Source organism: Hypanus sabinus, chromosome 2 (assembly GCF_030144855.1).
Source record: "Hypanus sabinus isolate sHypSab1 chromosome 2, sHypSab1.hap1, whole genome shotgun sequence".
Lineage (NCBI taxonomy): Eukaryota > Metazoa > Chordata > Chondrichthyes > Myliobatiformes > Dasyatidae > Hypanus > Hypanus sabinus.
In genome coordinates, this window is record NC_082707.1 from 17924805 (window position 1) to 17946333 (window position 21529).

Consider the following 21529-nt stretch of genomic DNA (forward strand, 5'->3'; position numbering starts at 1 on the left):
TCATTATCACATGTTGTGAAATTTGATGTTTTGCAGCAGAAGCTGTACAGTGCAGTGAAAGACATAAAATTACTCTAAAGTTTAATGAATATATAAGATAAGTAGTGGAAAAGGGGGGCAAAAGTAGTGAGGGGTGTTCATGGGTTCATTGTCCATTCAGAAACCTGACGGCTGAGGGGCAAAAGCTGGGTGTGGGTCTTCAGGCTCCTGTACCTCCTCTCTGGAATCAGCAAAGAGAAGAGGGCATGTGCTTGGTGCTTAAGGATGGGCATTGCCTTTGTGAGGAATCGCCTTTTCAAGATGTCCTCAATGGTGGGGAAACTAGAGCCCATGGTGGAGCCGGCTGAGTTTACACCCATCTACAGCTTTTATTGTGACTGTCCTACCTCTATCAATCTAAATTCTTTGTCTCGAAGAACGACTCTCAATACACTCTGGAATGACTTGGTCTGTGTAAGCAGTATACAAGACAAGCTTTTCACTGTACAGAGTCCTAAAGTCAAACTGCCCAGAAACAGGCTCTCCAGCCCAATCGGTACATGCCTCCCAAGATTCTCACCTCAGCTAGTCCCATTTCTCTGTGTTTGGCCCGTATCTTTCCATATCTTTCTACCTTGTACCTTTCCAAGTAACTTTTAAATCAGGTGTGCTCAACCTTTCATATACCATGGACCCCTATCATTAACCGAGGGGTCTGAGGACCCCAGGTTGGGAACCCATTTTAAATGTTGTTGATGTACCCACCTCAACCACTGGCAGCTCATTCCACATACTCATTACCCCTAAAGTTTCTATTAAATCTATCTTCTCTCACCTTAATCCTATGCCCTCCAGTGCTTTATTCCCAACCTTGGGAGTGCATTTACCCTATGTATGCCCCTCATGATTTTACACACCTCTATAAAATCACCCCTCAGTCTCTTGTGTCCCCAAAAACTGTCTGATGTTCAGCTTCTCTCCCCAACAGTTCGAGCAGTACCCTGATAAATCTCCTCTGCGCCCTTTCCAGCTTCATGACATCATTCCTCTGGTAGGATGGCCAAAACTAAGCCCAATATTCCAAATGCAGCCTCACCAACGTCTTGTGCAGCTGCAACATAATATCCCAATTTCTGAATCCCATTTGGAGACCGAGTTCAACACGTTCACATGACAATAATAAACCAATATCTAATTTTTGGAAGCCCATCACATTAACCATTTGATGTAGAGTTGATGCACAACACTGATAACATTTCTTTACTTCCCTGTATCTATGGTGACTCACGCAATGAAATTCACCCACATCTGCCATCAAAATGTATTCAAAAGAATCCTGATTGCATACCCAAAGCAACACACACAAAATTCCGGAGGAACTCGGCAGGTCAGGATTCTGCCTTTGTGTGTGCTGCTTTGGAGACACTGCCTGGCGAAGCTGAGCTCCTCCAGCATTTTGCATGCATTGCTTTGAATTTCTAGCATCTGCAGATGGTGTTTTTGATTGCACAGCCAACTGTTCAGGCACATTCTAAATGTGAGCAGATGTTTATAAACCTGTGCGAAGTTTGCTGTGCCATCTCCAGTCTTCACACTTCATTCGACCACCTACATCTCCATGGGCACGGTTGGCAGTCTTACCCCTCACCGACTCACTCGGAGTTACTGTGTTATCTTAGAGATACCGCACGGTAACAGGCCCTTCCAGGCCAGTGAGCTCACACCCCCTAATAACACCCACGTGACCCATGGAACGTGGGAGGAAAGAGGAGCACCCAGAGGCAACCCACACAATCACAGGAAAAACTTACAAAGTCATTGGGGAACATGGCAGGAATTGTACCTGGGTCACTTGCACTGTAACAGCAATACAATATCTACTATGGTTCCATGCTGCCAACCTTCTCAGGAGCAAGCGGAGGCGGGGAGAACGGACAAGCTGAGGCAGTGGGGCTTTGATGCTATTGCCGCTGTTTCTTTGGCAAGGGAGGGGGCTTAGGATTTGATGGTATTGGTTTTTTTTCCCGCAAGGGAGGGCATTGGGGGTATGATGTTCTAGCCGCTGTTTTCCGTCTGGGTGATCTGTTAGATTTTGTGCGATGGAAGGAGTGTGGAGGTTTAGGGCTTGTGAGTTTTGTTTCTTTCTCCTTTTCATGTGGGGAGGGGTTCGATGCCTTTTCTTTCAATGACAGCCATGTTTTTTTTTCCCTGTATTTCTTCGCCATCTGGAGAAGATGAAAATCAGATCTGTATTGTACATGCACAATCTGACAATGGCGCCACTACGTCCAAGAAACTGCAAAAATTGGAGGCTGGGCTGCTAACAGCAACTGAGCGTTAAATCCTTTCACACTAACATAACTGGTTAGATCGCTGCTGGAGAATTGCTAAATGTTTTATTGTCACAAGTACAGAGATACAGTAAAAATCTTAGTTCTTTTTATTAATTTATTTAAGGGCCCTTCTGGCCCTTTGAACCATGCTGCAGAGCAACACACCAAATTAAAGCTAGCCTAATCACGGGACAATTTACAATGATGAATTAACCTACCAGCTGGTACATTTTTGGGTTGGGGGAGGAATCCCATGCGGTCAGGAGGAGAACACACAAACTCCTTACAGGCAGCAGCAGGAATTGAGCCCGGGTCGCCTGTACTATAAAGCGTTGTGCTAACCACTACACTACTGTGCTGCCCTACACGGCATCTACACAGATCATCTCAAAACACAAGAACAAAGGGAAACGCAATAACAGAATGCAGAATGTACATGGAGTGTTACAGCTACAGTTCCACAGAAGGTGTGGTCCGTCTTGCAGAGCCAGAAGGGTTTATTCTATGCTGCATCTCAACAAGGTACAATCAGAAGCTAATTTTCAAGATTTTTTTTTACCTTCCGGACATGGAGAGATGGAGAAGAGAGAATGGGGTCTTTGACTGTGTTGACTGCTCATCCGAGGCAGCAGAAGGTGTAGACAGAGTCTGTGGAAAGTAGGCTGGTCTCTGTGACGTGCTGAGCTGTGTCCACAGGTCTCTGTAGTTTCTTGTCGTCTTGGACAGAGCAGCTGCCATACCAAACCATGATGCATCTGGATACAATGCTTTCTACTGGGCATTTAAAAAAGACAGTGAGGGAGAAATGGGACATACTGAATATTACATGGAATTCTGGTCGTCCCAATACAGGATGGATGTGGAATCCATAGAAAAAGTCTAGTAAAAGGCGGGTCTTACTGGAATGCCTTGTGGATTAAAGGGTTTTGGGCTACAAGGAGAGCTTGTTACATTCTCTGGAGCATCACAGGCTGAGGGGAGACATGATTTTATAAAATTATATGAGACATAGGTGGATATCTTTTACCCAGTGTAATGTCCAGTACTACAGGACACAGATTTGAGGTGAGAAGAGGAAAGTTTAAAGATGCACAAGGTAAGTTCTTCCACAAAGAAAGTGGCAGGTGCTTGGAACGGGCTGCCAGGGGTAGTGCGTGAGGCTTTTAAGAGGCTATCAGGAAATAGAGGCAGATGGATTATGCGCAGGCTGAAGACTTTTAGTCTCAGCACAGACACTGTGAGCCAAAGAATCATTTCCTGCGCTGTACTGTTCCATAGTCCCTGGAGTATTACGTACCGTTCTGGTCGCCCCTCTACAGGAAGGATGTTGAGGCTTTGAGGAGGGTGCAGAAGAGGTGTGCCAGGATGCCGCCTGGTTTAGAGGGCAATTGTTATCACAAGAAGCTCGATAAATTTGGGTTGTTTCCTCTGGAGTGGCAGAGGTCAAGGGGGAGATCTGACATATGTTTATGAGAGTAGACAGGGAGTATCTGCTTCCCAGGGTTGAAGTGTCTAATACCAGTGGGCATGCGTTGAAGGTGGGAGGGGGTAGGTTCAAGGGAGATGCAAGGGCTAAGTTTCATACTCAGAGATGCACTGCCTGGTATGATGGTAGAAGCAAATACATCAAAGAGAAGTTTGGGTAGGCACATGGATGTGAAGATGATAGAGGGATATGGATACTCTGTAGGTAGGAGGGGTTAGTTTTGGGGGGGGGGGGGTTGATTTACTTTTTAGCTCGTTCAGCACAACATTGGGAGTTGAAGGGCCTGGTCCTGTGTTGTACCGTTCGATGTTCTATTAACTGGATAAAGATCTACTGTACACAGCACAAGAGAAATCTCAATGCTCCCATTTATAAATTCTTGCCCGCTGCCAATACTGGAAGGCAGTAAGGAAATATAATGACTAATAAATGTATTGATTCACTGGATGTGAATGTCATTCACCATCTCAGTATATATTGTCCATCCCCATTTGTCCCTGAACGGAGCACACAATAGATAACTGATGGGTCTGGAGGAAAATGAATACGCCCTTACAGAAATTTTTAAAATATGAGGGACACAGATAAGGCGACAGTAACAGTCAATCCCCAGGGTAGGAGAGTCCAGATCAAGGGGGCACGGGTTTAGGGTGAGATGGGAAAGATCTGAAAGGGATTTGAGGGGAAGCTTTTTCCACACAGAGGGAGGTGAATATATGGAACAAGCAGCCAGAGAAAGTGTTTTGAGTTCAAGTTTATTGTCATTCAACTGTACACGTATATTCAGCTAAATGAAGCAAAGTTCCTCTGGGACCAAGGTGCAAAACACAATACATATATTCCACAAAATAATATTAACATATTAAAAAACTTGTATTGGAGGTAGTTGGGAATAAAAACAGTCAACATTTCACAGCCAACATCTTTTTTCAGAGCTTGGTTTCTCCTCGCACAGATGCTGCCCGACCTGCCGAGTGTTTCCAAAATTTTCTGGTTTTACATTCATGAACCCATCAGAATCTCTTTGCAAGGGTCTTTATCATTATGTGCTCTATTGTATGACATTGATCATGTTTGTCCTTGGCAAATGTTTCCACAGAAGTGGTTTGCCATTGCCTTCTTCTGGGCAGTGTCTTGACAAGATGGGTGACCCCAGCCGTTACCAATACTCTTCTGAGATTGCCTGCCTGGCATCAGTGGTCACATAACCAGAACTTGTGATATGAACCAGCTGCTCATACACCATCCACCACCTGCTCCCATGGCTTCATGTGACCCTGATCAGGGGGCTAAATAGGTGCTGCACCTTGCCCAAGGGTGACCTGCAGGCTAGCGGAGGAAAGGAGCGGCTTACACCTCCTTTGGTAGAGATGTATCTCCACCCTGTCACCCATTTCCAAGGGTAGAAATGTCAAATACAAGAGGACATGCACTTAAGATAGAAGAAGAAAAATGGGAAAGTTCTAAGGAGACGTGTGGGGCACACAGAGAGTGATAGGTGCCTGGAACGGGCCGCTGGGGTGGCGGTGGTGAAAGCAAATAGGATGGTGGTGTTTAAGAGGCTGTTAGCCAGACACATGAATATGCAAGGAAGGGAAGGATATGGATCATGTGCAGACAGAAGGGATTTAATTTGACTTCGTGTTCAGCACAATCATAGTGGGCCAAAGGGCCTGTTTCTGTGCTGTAGTATTCTAAGTTCTCAGGGTTTTAAAACAAACTGTTAATTCTTTGGACATTGTTACTGAGATTCGCTTTTTGTTTCTTGTTTAACGTGGGGGCATCTAGAACCAGAAGGCACAGTATCAGAACAGAAAGGCATCTCTTTTGAACAGAGAGGAGGAGGGCCCCTTATCTAAGAAAACATGTATTGCATTGAACTGCTGCTGCTAAGGTAACAAATTTCATGTCACATGCCATTGATAATAAACCTGATTCTGATTCTGACTAGAAACCATCTGCGGATCTATGGAAGAAAATGGGCTGCCAGCATTTTGGATTGAGACCCATAGGTAAAGAGTCTCCACTCAAATATCAACTATCCACTTCCCACCGTAGATGCTGCCGGACCTGCTGAGTTCCTCCAGCATTTTGTGTGTTGCTCCTGCAGAATATATTCAAGGTACTAAGTATCTTGTTTCCATGGTTAGGGTGCTGAAGACTCTGAGGAATCTGAGGGGGAGTGTTCGGGATGTGGGACATGCTGCATGATGAGGTGGTGGAGGCAGGATCTCTCATAGCATCTGAGAAACACTTGGACAAGTAGCTGAATCTCTACGATATAGGAGGTGCAGGACCCAAGGTGAGTGCATGGAATTATGTTGATAGGTACGAGTATGGACATGATAAACTAACGTTTATGGGATGAACATAGACAACTGAGACACTGACACTGGGGGTAGAGGCGGGGGTGATGCTGTGGTCAACATGAATTAGATGGCCTAAAGAACCCATTTCCATGTTGTGGTATTCTGTGACTCTATTCACCACTGGGCTTGTCTGGAAATGAATGGCCATCTCTTTAGAATCATACTGCCTTCTCCCCATAACCTTTGACACCTGGACTAATCAAAAACCTATCAAAATCTACTTTAAATATACCCAATGACATGGCCTCTGTTCTAAAGGGACATCATTGTTTTCTGAGGCTGTACGTTCTGGTTATAGACTCCCCCGCCAAAGGAATCAACCTCTCCATATCCATTCCACCTAGGCCTTTCAACATTCAATAGGTTTGAATGAGATCGGTCCCTCCACCATTCTCTTAAATTCCAGTGAGTACAGGTTCCGAGCCATCAGATGCAATGTAACCCTTTCATGTGCTCAGTTGCCCATCTGAGTTAGCTTATGGTTCTGGATGAGTGAACCTAAACTTCAGCAACTTGCCCACCTTTGATCCATATCCGTCTGAGCTTTTCCTATCCGTGTACTGGTTGAAATGTCTGGTAAATGTTGCCAATGTACCTGCTTCCACTACTTTGCCTGACAACTTGTTGCACTAACACAACATCCTTTGCATGAAGAAGTTTAGAATCAGAATCATGTTTGTTATCATTGAAATGTGCCATGAAATTTATTGCTTTGTGGCAGCAATACAGTGTAGGACATAATAACTTAGTTAAAGGCAAATACATACTTGATAGAAAGAAAGCTAAAGGTTAGATATATAAATAAGACCATAAGACACAGGTGCAGAATTAGGCCATTCAGCCCATTGAGTTTACTCCGTCACTCCATCATGGCTGATCCCTGATCCCATGCAACCCCATACACCTGCCTTCTCACCATATCCTTTGATGCCCTGACCGATCAGGAAACAAGCAACTTCCTTTCTGAGGTATGGGGCCCAAAGCTGTTGACAAAAGTGCAGCCTGACCAACGTCTTATAAAGGCTCAGCATTGCCTCCTTGCTTTTGTATTCTTTTCCCCTTGAAATAAATGCCAACTTTGCATTTGCCTTCTTTACCACAAACTCAACCTGTAAATTAACCTTCTGGGAGTCGTGCATGAGGACTCCCAAGTCCTTTTGCACCTCTAATATTTCAGAATTCTCCCGTTTAGATAATAGTCCGCACTATTGTTACTTTTACCAAAATGCATTATCATACATTTCAAAACACTGTATTCCATCTGCCACTTTTTGTCTATTCTTCTGATTTGTTTGTCGGGCAATCACATTGCTTCCTCAGCACTACTTACCCCTCCAGCTATCATCCAAAAACTTTGCCACAAAGCCATCAATTCTATTATCTAAATCACTGACAAACAATGTCAAAAGCAGCAGCCCCAATACTGACCCTTGAGGAATACCATTAGTCACCAGCAGCCAACCAGAAAAGGCCCTTTGTATTCCCACAAGCTGCCTCCTGCCCATCAGCCACACCGCTATCCATGTCAGTATTTTTTCTGTAAGCCATAGGACTTTATCTTGTTAAACAGCCTCATGTGTAGCACCTTATCAAACACCTTCTGAAAATCCAAGTAAATGACATCCACTGCCTCTCCTTTGTCCACCCTGCTTGTTACTTCCTCAAAGAACTGATTGCCAGGCGAGATATCCCTTTACAGAAACCATATTGACTTTGGCTTATTTTATCATTAGTCTCCAATTACCTTGAAACCTCATCCTTAATAATAGACTCAAACACTTTCCCAGCCACTGAGGTTAGGCTATCTGGCCTATAATTTCCCTTTTTTGCCTTCCTCCCTTATTAAAGAATGGAGTGACATTTGCAATCTTCCAGCCCTTCAGGACCATGCCAGAGTGAAGTGACCAATGCATCTGTTATCTCTTCAGCAACCTCTCTCAGGACTCTGGGATGTAGTCCATCAGGTCCAGGTGACTTATTCACCTGAAAGGCCTTTGAGTTTGGTAGCACTTTTTCCTTCGTAATAGCAATGGCACTCACTCCTGCTTCTTGATACTGACAGACCGCTGGCACACTGCTAGTGTCCTCCACAGTTGAGACAGATGCAAAGTACCACTTAAGTTCAACTGCCATTTCTTTGTCCCCCCATTACTACCTCACCAGCATCATGTTCCAGTGGTCCAATATCAACTGTCACCTCCCTTTTACTCTTTATGTAACTGAGAAACTATTGGTATCCTGCTTTACATTATTGGCTAGTCTGCCCTCATATTTTGTCTTTTCCCTTCTTATAGCTTTTTAAGTTGCTTTTTGTTGGACTTTAAAAGCTTCCCAATGTCCCACTCACTTCCACTACTTAAAATGCCCTTTCCTTTGCTTACTTGCAGTCGTTAACTTCCCTTGTCAGCCACGGTTGCCTACCCCTGCCATTTGACAACTTCTTCATTGGTGGGTCATACAGTATCTATCATGTATGTGCCTTGTGAACTATTCCCAGAATCTTCAGCTGCCTCTGCTCGCCATCATCCCCACCAGTATCCTCCTCCAATCCACCTGGGCAAGCTCCTCACTCATGCCTCTGTAAATCCCTTAATTCCATTGCAATACTGATACATTTGAGTTCTGCTTCTCCCTCTGCGGTATGAATTCAATCATACTATGATCACTGCCTCCTAAAGGTTCCTTTACGTTATGCTCCCTAATAAGATCTGGGTTATTACACAACACCCAGTCGAAGATAGCCTTTCCCTGAATAGGCTCAAGCACAAGCTGCTCCAAAAAGCCATGTCATGGGCATTCAACAAATTCCCTGTCTTGCGTTCCGACTCCAACCTGATTTTCCCAATCCCCTTGCATACTGAAGGCCCCATTACAATTTTCCTTATTACAAGTGTTTTCCAGCTCCAGTAATGTCTCTTTTTTGCCTTTGCAAGTTCTTAATTTAACCAAAGACTCAACATGTTCTGAGTCGATGTCACATCTTTCCAAAGATGTAATTTCTTCTCTTACCAACAGAGCCACACCACCACTTATGCCTTCCTCCCTGTCCTTTTGATACAAAGTAAACCCTTTGTTGTTATGCTCCCAAATATGGCCTTCTTTCAGACACGACTCAGTGATGCCCACAATGTTATATTAACCAACCTCTAAGTGCTCCACGAGTTCGTCCACCTTATTTCTAATGCCATGTGCATTTAAATGTAGCACCTTCAGCCCTGCATTCTTCACCCTTTTGAATTTTGCCTCTGTGGTACAACTTACCTCCTTGCCCTGTCTGTATTTGTACCCAGTCATTGTCTTGTCCTTCCTTACATTCATGTTACACCCATCATCTGCTTGTAAACCTGCTGGCTCATGCTCAGCTCTATCATCCTGGTTCCCATTCCCCCTGTCATATTAGTTTAAACCACTCCCAACAGCTCCAGTAAATCTGCCCACAAGGATATTGGTCCCCCTCAGATTCAAATGCAGCCTGTCCCTTTTGTACAGGTCCCACCTATCCCAGAAGAGGTCCCAATTATCCGAATCTGAATCCCTGACCCCTGCTCCAACTCTTCAGCCACGCATTTATCTGTCACCTCATTTTATTTCTATCCTCACTGTTGCATGGCACAAGCAGCAGTCCTGAGATTACTACCCTTAAGGTCCTGCTTCTCAGCTTCCTACCTAACTTCCTATTTTCTTTTTTCAGGGCCTCCTCTCTTTTTCTTCTTATGTCATTGAAGTACCACAACTTCTGGCTGCTCACCCTCCCTTTTCAGGATATTGTGGACACATCCAGAAACATCTTGGACCCTGTAACCCAGGAGGTTAACTATCATTCATGTTTCCTTTTTGCATCCACAGAATCACCTATCTGTCCCCCTGACTATAGAGTCCCTATTACTGAGCCACAGGGTCAGACTCCATGCCAGAGGCACGGCCACTGTTGCTTCCCAGAGGTAGGTCATCCCTCCCAACAGTACTCAAAATTGACTACTTATTGTTGAGGGCATGGCGACAGGGGTGATCTCCACTATCCGATGTTCCTCCTTCCCTCTCTCCTGAAAGTCACCTATTAATGTGTCTCCTGGACCCTAGGGTTGACCACCTCCCTCTAGCTCCTGTCTATCACTGCCTCACTTTCCCTAACAAGCTGAAGGTCATCGAGCTGCAACTTTAGTTCCCCAACACGGTCTGTAAGAAGCTGCATCTCGATGCACCTGGTGCAAATGTGGCCGTCCGGGGGGCTGGGAGTCTCCTGGAAACCCCACATCCGACACCCCGAACAGAACACAGGCTCTACAGACATGCCCTCTATCCTCTCTGGAGCTGAATAAGAAATAAGGGATGAACTTACCTAGGCTCCGCCTATTCTCGCCAAAGTCCTGTTTGAGCCAAAGCCTTCCTACTCCGACTCAGACTATTCTGCTAGGTGGTAGTTCTCTTTTATAGAGACTGGGTTTCCCGTTGAAGCTCTTCATTGGACATACACAATCGCGTTTGCACAGTACTCCAGTCAATATAAGGATACATGGATGCATAGGATAGAGATAAATAGACAGATAGCAGGATGGATAGAGAGACAGACACAGACCATAAGACATGGAGCAGAATTAGGCTCTTCAGCTATTGAGTCCACTCTGCCATTTTTTCCTGGCTAATCAACCCCATTATCCTGCCCTCTCTCCATAACCTTTCATGCCTTGTCTAATCAAGAACCTATCAACCTCTACATTAAATGCACCCAATGACCTAGCTTCCACAGCAGCCTATGGCATGAATTCAGAGTTACCAACCCCTGGCTAAAGAAATTCCTCATCAGATCCATTCTAAATAGATGTCCCTCTGTTCTAAATCTGTGCCCTCTGGTCCTAGACTCCCCTACCATAAAAAAAAACCTCTCCACATACACTCTATCAAGGCCATTCAGTATATGATAGCTTTCAATGAGATCCGCTCCAATGTTCCTTAATTCCAGCAAGTAAAGGTCCAGAGCAATCAATCACTCCTCACACGATCAGTCGTTCAAACCCGTAATCATTCTCATTAACCTTCTCTAAACCCTCTACAATGCCAGTGTATTCTTTCTCAAACAAGGGACCCAAAACTCCTTAAAATACTTCAAGTGAGTCCCCCCCCCCCCCCCGCAGTGCCTAATAAAGGCTCAAGATTACAGCCCAACTCCTCAACCCTTCCTCCACTACATTGACAACTGCATTGGTGCTGCTTCCTGCATCCATGCTGAGCTCATCAATTCCATCAACTTTACTCCTAACTTCAACCCTGCTCTTAAATTTACTTGGTCCATTTCTGACACCATCCTCCACTTTCTTGATTTTTCCTTCTCCATCTCTGGAGACAAACTGTCAAGCGATATCTATCTTTTATAAACCTATCGATTCTTACAGTTACTTTAAATATACCTCTCCCCACCTATCTCCTGTAAAAATGCTACTCTCTTTTCTCAGTCTCTTTGCACTAAACTCCCTCCCAGCACTTAAATCCCTGCAAGCAGCCTTAGCGCTACATCTGCCTATTCACCTCCATTCAGGGCCACAAACAGTTCTTCCAGCTGAGGCAACACTTCATCTGCTGGCATTTCTATTGTCTCTGGTGCTCCCGATGCAGCATCTTCTACAGTGGTGAGACTGGTGATAAATTGGGGGACAGCTTTGTCAAGCATCTCCGCTCCATCTTCAAAAAGCAGAATTTCCTGGTGGGTGGCCAAACATTTGAATTCTGATTCCAAATCCCGTTCTGATGTGTTGATCTATTGCAACCTCTTGTGCCAAGATGAGGACACCCTCAGGGTGGAGGAGCAACATGTTATATTCCATCTAGGTTGCCTGAATATTGATTTCTCTTTCCAGTAAAAATATTCACCCCTCTCCTCTTCTTCTGTTTGACTCTCAGTCTTTTTACTTCTTCTCACCTGCCTATCACCTCCTTCTGCGTCCCCTCCTCCTTCCCTTTCTCCGATAGCCCACTCTTCTCTCCCATCAGATTCTTTCATCTCCAGCTCTTTATCTTTCCAACCCATCTGGCTTCACCTATCACCAAACTATCCTCCTTCTCTTCCTAACCCCCCACCTTTCTGTTCTGGCATCTTCCCCCTTCCTTTTCAGTCCTAAAGAAAGGTTTCTACCCAAAATGTTGACTGTTTATTCATTTCCATAGATGCTGCCTAAACTGCTGAGATCCTCCAGCATCTTGTGTGTGTTGCTCAGCAATACATCCTTACTTTTATATTCTAGTCCTCTCAAAAGAAAAGCTAACATTGCGTTTGCCTTCCTCACCACCGACTCAAGTCAAGTCAAGTCACTTTTATTGTCATTTCGACCATAAATGCTGGTATAGTACATAGTAAAAATGAGAACTTTTTTTCAGGACCATGGTGTTACATGACACAGTACAGTCTGAACTACGTAAAAAACACAGAAAAAAAAGCTACACTAGACTACAGACCTACCCAGGACTGCATAAAGTGCACAAAACAGTGCAGTCATTACAATAAATAATAAACAAGACAATAGGGCAGTAAGATGCCAGTCCAGGCTTTGGGTATTGAGGAGTCTGATAGCTTGGGGGAAGAAACTGTTACATAGGCTAGTCGTGAGAGCCCGAATGCTTTGGTGTCTTTTCCCAGAAGGCAGGAGGGAGAAGAGTTTGTATGAGGGGTGAATGGGGTCCTTCATAATGCTGTTTGCTTTGCGGATGCAGTGTGTAGCGTTCAATACCATCATCCCGCAGAGACTAGTGGAGAAGCTGTCGCTGCTTGGCCTTAACACTGCCATGTGTCGCTGGATTCTGGATTTCTTGACAGAGAGACCACAGTCAGTCCGTGTTGGCAGGGACATCGCTAACTCCATCACACTGAGCACTGGATCCCCACAAGGCTGTGTGCTCAGCCCACGGCTGTTTACACTGCTAACACATGACTGTGCAGCCAGATTCAAGGAGAACCTGATCATTAAATTTGCTGATGATACCACAGTGGTGGGGCTCATCAGCAAAAATGATGAAACAATGTACAGGGAGGAGGTTAAACACCTAGAGAGCTGGTGCAGTGACAACAACTTGATGCTTAATGTCACCAAAACCAAGGAGATGATCGTCGATTTCAGACGGTCTCAGCCTGAGCACACACTCCTCAGCATCAGCGGCTCCACAGTGGAGAGAGTGGAAAACATCAAGTTGCTTGGGGTGCAGATCTCAGACAATCTCACCTGGTCCAGGAACACCACTGGGATTGTGAAACGAGCCTAGCAGAGATTGCACTTTCTGAGGAAGCTTAAACAAGCATCACTCCCCATTAACATCTTAACTACATTCTACAGAGGCGTGGTTGAGAGTGTGCTGACCTTTTGCATCACAACCTGGGACTCCAGCTGCAGTGCCTTGCAGAGGGTGGTTAGGGGAGCAGACAAGGTTATTGGGGTCTCCCTACCTTCTGTCCAAGACCTCTTTCAGAGTCGATGCCTCCAGAAGACACAGTACATCATTAAAGACCCCTCACACCCTCTCCATGAACTGTTCGTTCTTCTGCCATCAGGTAAACATTACAGGAGCATCAAAACTAAAACCACAAGGCTACTAAACAGCTTCCTCCCACAGGCAGTCAGACTGCTAAATAGCTGCTCTACCTGACTCTGCTTTGGACACTTTTAACTTGCACTGGACACTTATAACTTGTTTTTAACTGACATGTGGCTGTTGTGTTTTACTATTTATTGTTATGTTTATTATTTAGTGTTGCGTTTGTTATGTTATGATTGCACTGCTCCTGGGAAATGCTGTCTCATTCTGCCCTGCAGAACTGATGGACAGTTAGAATGACAATAAAGTTTTTGAATCTTGAATCTAGTGCAAATGTCTGTAATGATGGGAAGAGAGACCCCGATGATCTTCTCAGCTGACCTCAGTATCTGCTGCAGGGTCTTGCGATCCGAGATGGTGCCATTTCAGAACCAGGCAAGTTAACCTTTGGGGAATCCTGCATGTGGGCTGTCAAGTCCACTTCGCATCTTTGATTTTTGAATTTTCTCTCCATTTAGAAAATAGTCTGTGCTTGTATTCCTTCTAACAAAATGTATGACCAAACACTTCATGACACTGCATTCCATCTGCCACTTCTTTGCCCATTCTCCTCATCTGTCCAAGTCCTGCTGCAGCCTCGCTGCTTCCTCAACACTAACTGCCCCTCCCCCTATCTTCATATCGTCCACAAACCAGCAATTCCATCATCAAAATCTTTGACATACTAAGTAGAAAGCAGTCCCAACACCAACCCCGTCACTGGCAGCCAAGCAGAAAAGGCTCCCTTTGTTTCCACTCTTTGCCTCTCGCCAATCAGCTGCTGCTTTATCCATGTTAGACCCTTTCCTGTAACGACATGGACTTATAGCTTGTTAAGTAGTCTCATGTGTGGCTCCTTGTCAAAGGCCTTCCAAAAATCCAAGTACGCAACATCCACTGAGTTTGTCTATCCTGCTTGTTATTTTCTCAAAGAATTCTAACAGGTTTGTCAGGCAAGATTTTGCCTTAAGGAAACCATGCTGACTTTGGCTTATTTCATCACGGACCTCCAAGAATCCAAAAGCCACTTCCTTGACAATTGGCTCCAACATCTTCCCAATAATTGAGGTCAGGTTAACTGGTCCATAATTTCTTTTCAACACACACAAAATAGGAGAAACTCGCAGGGCAGGCAGCATTGATGGAAAAGAGTAAACAGTTGATGTTTCGGACTGGGACCCTTCCTCGGGCATATAAATGGCAAATAAAGACTATGCTTGATTGACAGAATGATGGAAGGATAAAAGGACTGATAAATAATGGGATTGGAGGATAGACAGAATGATAGAATGAGAGATAGAATGATGTATAGGGTCTGATTGTAGACCAGAAGAGAGAAACCTGAGGTCCGAGTCCTCATCAGAGGTGGAAAGGGTCAGTAACTTTGAATTCCTGGGTGTTATTACTTGAGAGGACCTGTCCTGAGCCCAGCATGTAAGTGCAATTACCACAAAACTATGGCTGCACCTCTACTTCCTTAGGAGTTTGCAGAGATTCAGCATGGCATCAAAAACTTTGACAAACTTATTTAGATGTGTATCAGCAAGTGTACTGACTGGCTGCATTATGGCCTAGTATGGGAACACCAATACACTTGGGTGGAAAATCTGACAAAAGGGAGTGGTCTTGGCCCAGTGAATCATAGGTAAAGCCCTCACAACCATTGAGAATTGAGAACCATTGACCTGAAACATTGTCATAGGAAAACAGCATCCAGCATCAAAGAGCATCACCTCTCATGCCATGCACGCTCTTTTCTCGCTGCTGCCATCAGGTAGAAGATACAAAAACCTCAGGACTTGCATCAGCAGGTTCAAGAACAATTGCGATGCCTCAGCTTTTGTAAAAAAAGGGAATAACTACACTCACCCGCCCATCTGTTGAGATGTTGCCGCAACCAACGATCTTACTTTAAGGACTCTATCTTGTCATTGCATGTTCTTGTTATTTATTGCTATTTATTTATATATGCATTTGCAGTTTGTTGTCTTCTACGCTCTACGTGATCTTTCATTGATCCCGTTTACAGTTTCTTTTCTATAGATTTGCTGAGTATTCCCACAGGAAGTAAAGATTCTCAAGGTCCTTTGTGGTGACATACATGAACTCTGAAAATAAACTTTACCTTGAACTTTGAACTATACAGAACAATAGTTAGTTAGACAGATTGCGACAAAGAGGAGTGGTTGAGGCTGCGTTTAGTGGATATGGTGCAGTCCATCACAGGTAAATCCCTCCCCATCATTGAGCACAATTACACAGAGCAGCATCCATCATCAGGGACCCCCACCACCCAGGTCATGCTCTCTTCTCACTGCTGCCGCCAGGAAGGAAGGTACAGGAGTCTCAGGACTCACACCACCAGGCTCAGGAACAGCAATGTCACCCTTCAACAATCAGGCTCTTGAACCAAAGGGGATAACTTCACCTACCCCATCACCGAACTGTTTCCACAACCCGTGGGCTCACTTTCAAGGACTTCATCTCATGCTCTCGATATTTATTGCTTATAATAATAATTATTATTTCTTTCTTTTCATATTTGCACAGTTTGTTGCCTTTAAAGTGACATATATGAACTTTGATAATAAATTTACTTTGAACATTTGGTGGGTTCGTGGACCGTTCGGAAATCTGAAGCCAAATTACCATTTAAATCTGCCCTCTCAAAACGTAAATCCTCTGGTGTTTAGTTCCCCGGGAACATTCAACCTATTTATGCCCTTCATGATGTTATCTCCTCCAAACATTCTCCTGTGCATTCACTCCTCACTAATTCTGCAACCCCTCTATTACGACATTAGCCTTTCTGATAGAACCCTCCCCACCACTGAGCACATCTACAACGAGAGATGCCACAAGAAAGCAGCAGCCATTCTCTGGGACCCCCACATCCAGACCATGCTGCTTCCTCGCTACTGACACCGGGCCGGAGGTGGAGCAGTCTCAGGACCCACACCACCAGGTTCAGGATCAGCTACCTTTCAACCACCAGGTTCTCGAACCAGCGTGGATAACTTCACTCACCTCAACTCTGAACTGATTCCACAACCTCTGGAATCACTTTCAAATACTCTACAACTCACGTTCTCAGTATTTTTTTTCTCCCAAATTGCACAGTTTGTACGATTGCAAAACATCTTCTTATGCACATTGGTTGTTTGGCAGTCTTCGTGCGAAGCTTTGCATTGATTCTAACGCGTTACTGTGAATGCCTGAAGGAAAATGAATCTTAGCGTTGTCTAAGATAATTATCCTTTGATAATGAATGCACTTGGAACTTTGAACATTTATTACCTTTAAAAAGCTTGAAGGTTTCCAGCGTGGAGGGCCATGCGCGAGAAGCGGGAGGTGGGATTGCGAATTCTACTCTCAAATACTGGGAACACCAGTTTAGTGACTTCCACTACAGCTGAGATATGCCTGCTCGCCTGACACTCCCATTCCATCAACCCACACACATGCTTTCTCATTGACACTTATATATTTTTTTCTCTTTAACTGCACACAGTTCACTTAACACCGGGGCGTATTGCAACCTGCCGAGTCGCGAATTCCTATTAACACAAGAACAGCCAGGCGAACGTCAGATCAGCCCAGAAAATCGAGGACTGTCACGGCAGAAAACCACACGCGGGTTTAAGGCACGCGCAGTCCCTTGTCATAACAAAGTTACTCGAAAGAGACACAAAGGTTATCTTAACAAGATGAAAGTTTTCGTACCACATACTGCAGACTTCCCAAATACCCAACGATAGGTCAAGAATCACATCCACCGGGAACAGCCGGAGAGGGAGGCGCGGGCGTTAAAGAGAAGTTTCTCCCCGTCCTTGCGTCCTTTGATCTCTTCCATTGAAAGTCACTGTACCCTCCGAAAGAGCTCACCGTGTTCGCAGACATACAGAGCCCACAATGTGCGTCTATCTAGTGTCACTCCTGTCCGCGGTTCTGTAGAGCAGCGTCACGGGGCGGGCGTGGCCTTGCAAGCCCCCTCCCTTTCCATTTTTCCTCTCCCTCTCTCCCTCTCTCTCTGCCTCTCGCCGGTGTAACATTACATTGACCGCATCGGATTTCATCTCGCACTCTTGACGATTGTGAAATAACCTCGAGATCTCCGAATTAATTAGTTACATTCGCCCCGCTCTGTGGACACTCCAGCCGAGATAAGGAGTGGGAAACGCAGAGGACGTTCCACCATTCAATACTTCATTCTCCTCGCTCTCCCTTTAGCCTGAAGGGTTTTTATTTCTGCAAACCAACTCCCCTTTGCGCTCTTTCAATTGGGTAAAATTATTTCCTCTTAGAAACTGTGGAATTCTAAAGTTTTCGGTTAATAGTCCCTTTATTAACTGGCACACGGAAGCGGAGGAATGATTGACAGGTGTTCAGTTTCAAGGCGGGACATAACTCGCCGCCGGCCACGCCAGTTCTGTGCACAAATTCAATTTTCCCCAGACAAGCGGCGGCATTTGCCGCTGGTGTAGTTGATTATCATCAGGCGGGAGATACGAAGACTTAAAAGCACGTATCATAAACTCAAGGACAGCTTCTACCCTGCAGTTATAAGACTGTTGATCATAAAATGGACTATTGGAACTCACGATCTTCTGCGCTGTGGCCTTGCATCTTATAGTCTACTTTCTCTGTAACCGTAACAGTCACAGATCACAGAACAGAAACAGGCCTTTTGGCCCATCTAGTCCATGCCGAACCTGCACCGGGATCATAGCTCTCCATACCCTTCACATCCATGTACCTATCCGAGTTTTTTTAAATGTTGAAATTGAACCGGTATCCACCACGTACACCAGCTTGCTCCACACTCCCATCCTCTGAATGAAGTTCCCTCCCATGTTCCTCTTAAACATTTCTCCTTTCACCCTTAACCAATGACATCTAGTTCTAGTCTCACCCAAATTCAGTGGAAAAAGCCTGCTCGCATTTACCCTGTTTGTCATCATCATTATGTGCCATGTCGTTTGGCATGTGGCAAATTTTTCTACAGAAGTAGCTTGCCATTGTCTTCTTATTTACAAGACCTGTTAGCCCAGCCATTATGAATACTCTTCAGAGATTTTTGGCCTGGCGTCACCAGGCACAAAACCAGGACCTGACGTGCACCAGCTGCTCATACAACCATCCACCACCTGCCCCATGACTTTCAGTGGCCCTGATTGCGGAGCTAAGCAGGCGTTACACCTTGCCCAAGGGTGACCTACAGGCTAGTGGAGGAAAGGAGCACCTTACGCCTCCTTTGGTGGGGTGTATCTGCACCCTGCCACCCTGTCTAAAACCCTCATTTCTGCCTGATCATTCTGCATTCTGTTACTGTTTTGCCTTGCCATCAGTTCCCTAATGCAATGAAATGTTATGTACTGATGACATGCAGAACAGAGTTTTTCATTGTACCTCAGTACATATGAGAGTCATTCACTAATTCACCAATTTCAAAATCTTTTCAGGACTGGAGGGCTTGAGTTATAAGAAGCTGAACAGACTGGGACTGTTATTCTTGGACTGCAGGAAGCTGAGGGCTAAGGGGTGACTTTACAGTTTCATAACATAATGGGGTGCACAGTTAAAGTCACAGATTCCTCTCCCCCCATACAGGGGAGTCTACAACTGGAGGAAACACACTGGAGGAAATGTGAGGGGGAAACACACGGGAGATCTGCAGGGGAGGGTTTTCACACAGAGAGTGGTGTTGAGACCAATTCTATTCCCATTATATGACACTGATTTGGTTGAAGGAATGGATGGCTTTGTGCCCAAGATTACGGAAGATACAAAGATCAGTAGAGGGGCAGGTTGTGTTGAAGAAGCAGGGAGTCTGCAGAAGACCCTAGATAGATAATGCGAATGGGCAAAGAAGTGGCAGATGGATCATAGTGCAGGGAAGTGTATGATTATGCAATCTGGTAGAAAGTATAAGCTCTTTCTTCTATTCTCTATTTTCTGAATGGGGATCAAATGGAGAAATCATAGGAGAATAAGTCTTTGGGAATACCTAAAGTAGAGGCTCATTGGTTTTTCATTAGTAAGGATGTCAAAGGTTACAGGAAAAAGACAGGAAAATGAAGTTGAGAGGGATAATAAATTAGTCACAATGGAACGGTGGAGCAGACCTGTTGGGCCAAATGCCCTAATTCTGACCCTATGATTTATGGTCTTATGGTAGAAAGAATGAGCTGCCAGAGAAGTGGTAGATGCTGGGCCCAGCATGCAAGTGCAGTTATGAAGAAAACATGGCAGTTCCTCTACTCCCTCAGAAATTTGTGAAGATTCAGCATGACATCTAATACTTCGACAAACTTCAATGGGCATGTGGTGGAGAGTATATTGACTGGTTGCATCATGGTCTGGTATGGAAACACTAAAGCTGTTGAACAGAAAATCCCACAAAAAAGTAGTGGATACAGCCCAGTCCAGCATAGGTAAAAGACTCACCTCCTTTGAGCACATTGACATGGTGAACTTGCAGGAAAGCAACAACAATCATCAGGGACCTCCCCATCACCCCCTTCACAACCCATGACATGCTCTCTTCTCACTGCTGCCATCAGGCAGAAGGTACAGAAGCCCCAGACCTCACACTACTGGTTTCAGGAATGGTCCTTATCCCTCAACCATCAGACTCTTGAACCAGTGGAAATAACTTCATTTAACTTCTCTTGCCCCATCACTGAACTATTCCCACAACCCATGGACTCACTTTCAAGGACTCTTTATCTCATGTTCTTGATATTTATTGTCTGTTTACAGTACTGTTCCAAGTCTTAGGCACATATATATATATATATATATATATATATATATATATATATATATATATATATATATAATATATAGCTTGGATGCTAAGGTTTTTGCACAGTACTATATTTGTCAATGTGGAGCAGAGGGCGAGTTTGTAAATCTGGAGGGAGCAAAGGATGTTGGGAAAGGTGAGAGCGGAGCACCATGGGAGAGTTGTAGAACAGGTGGCAGAGAAGAAGTGCCAGGTGGTAGGTGGCACAGTGGCAGCACACCCAGCCCTGAGATACCAAGCAAGGTCATTTAATTCCAAACAATGGTCAGCATTGAGTCGGTGGGCCAAAGGGCCTGTTTCTGTGCTGTACAACTCAGTCACTCTGTGACACCCCTCTCCCTCCTCAGCTGTGGTTCCCTTGATTGTGAGAACTCTATTTCTGAGCCAGGTTCAAATTTTGCTCCTTGACCCATCGAGTCAAAAGGTGTACAAGCAGGCCATTCGGCCCACTATATAGATACTGACCTATCTACACTAATACCATTAAATTTACCCTCAACTCATAAGGTGAACTTTCAAGATGATGTTGTTGTGTTGTAGATCCTGCCTTTGAATAATTTAAAGCCAGCTAATAGATTCGACTATACTAAATGTACTCTGTGCTCTCCTGAGCAACTTATCGACATACCCCTCAACCAAAATGGATGACCTGGTCACCATCACTGCTATACTTACAGAAATTGCTGTACTCTGACGGGCTTGGCTATTTCTGCCTTGCACCAGTAACGTTCCTTCAAGAAAACTGAATGGTCATGAGACGCTTGCAATCTGGAACGTCATCTGCACGGCAATAAAAACAATCACCATGGAGTGGTTGGAAATGCACTGGAGCACCTCTGGGGATACTTCTGGCTGCTTGAATTCCAGCCACTGACATTGTTTGCTCAGTTTTCTTGGTGAGGTTTCTGTGTTGGCTTCTGTTGTTTCCACCCACATGACCTCATCTGAGTGACACCCAAACACCTTGCAGTGAAGACTTTAGACCCGGTGACCTGAA

The 21529-nt window shown here is 44.8% G+C and overlaps 1 protein-coding gene across 5 annotated transcripts in view; it reads right to left on the minus strand.

The window, feature by feature from the left end:
• p2ry1 (purinergic receptor P2Y1) overlaps positions 1 to 21529 on the minus strand; it is a 161821-nt gene that overhangs the window by 46887 nt on the left and 93405 nt on the right. Inside the window, exons 1-2 of one of the 5 annotated variants that reach the window (XM_059992458.1) lie at positions 17448 to 17944; positions 2872 to 3083 (exon numbers count right to left, since the gene is read on the minus strand). The exons of 1 other annotated variant lie outside the window; for it this stretch is intronic. The gene's annotated coding sequence lies outside the window, so the exon portion shown is untranslated. Of the gene's footprint in view, positions 1 to 2871; positions 3087 to 17447; positions 18048 to 21529 lie in introns of those variants that run through there. 3 more of the 5 variants (XM_059992469.1, XR_009516213.1, XM_059992449.1) reach the window with 3 other exon arrangements.